The sequence below is a fragment of the Macadamia integrifolia genome, chromosome 5 (genome assembly GCF_013358625.1).
Source record: "Macadamia integrifolia cultivar HAES 741 chromosome 5, SCU_Mint_v3, whole genome shotgun sequence".
NCBI classification, from domain to species: domain Eukaryota; kingdom Viridiplantae; phylum Streptophyta; class Magnoliopsida; order Proteales; family Proteaceae; genus Macadamia; species Macadamia integrifolia.
This window is the reverse complement of record NC_056561.1, coordinates 30,161,886-30,162,622: the sequence shown is the minus strand read 5'-3', so window position 1 is coordinate 30,162,622 and position 737 is coordinate 30,161,886.

Here is a 737-nt window from a genome sequence, read left to right as displayed (position 1 = left end):
TCACCGTGAAAAAGCTAATTAAAAATTTATATTATACTTCTGTTCACGTCTTCACAGAAACATATCATATATGCTTATGTGAATGATGCAAGCAGAGTTTCAACAAATGGTACGAGGGTTTGTACGTTTCCTTCAAAATTTAAGTTCAAATGATATGTCTAGGGAGTTGGCACTGATGTATAAGGTTTAACACTTGGGTTTGGATACATGGATTAAAGAGTTGGATTTTTCTTTTAAAGAAAGAATGCTATTCTTGATGTGTACTTGCATCAAAACACAGTGGTGCGAAAAAACTGTGTTAAAAGGTACATTGAAGATGTTCATGTATACCCTCTCATTGATTAGAAGATAGTATTCTCTTGCTTTTTTTTTTCGATCAAATTGGGTGATTCAAATGAGAATCAGCAATGGCCAATACATTGGTAGATCTCATGTTGGTGGATTGGTACGATCTAAGGGAAAAAGAATTCGATATTTTTAAAGAAAACTAGGGGTAGATTCATCCGATCCATACCAATCTTATCCCTTTCTTTTCTCGATATTGAATTCATGACTTTTTTGCAAAACGGAAACTTGTGCAACAAAATCATTGGGCCATCAAACCCAATGATATTTTATCCTTTTCTTTTTTATCGTGGAATCTCACCATAGCCTATTCTTATCCTTTACGTATCCTGGTTGTGGCGTTTCTACAAAGGAGGGTGGTGGTGGTGGTGGTGGTGGTGGTGGTGGTGGTG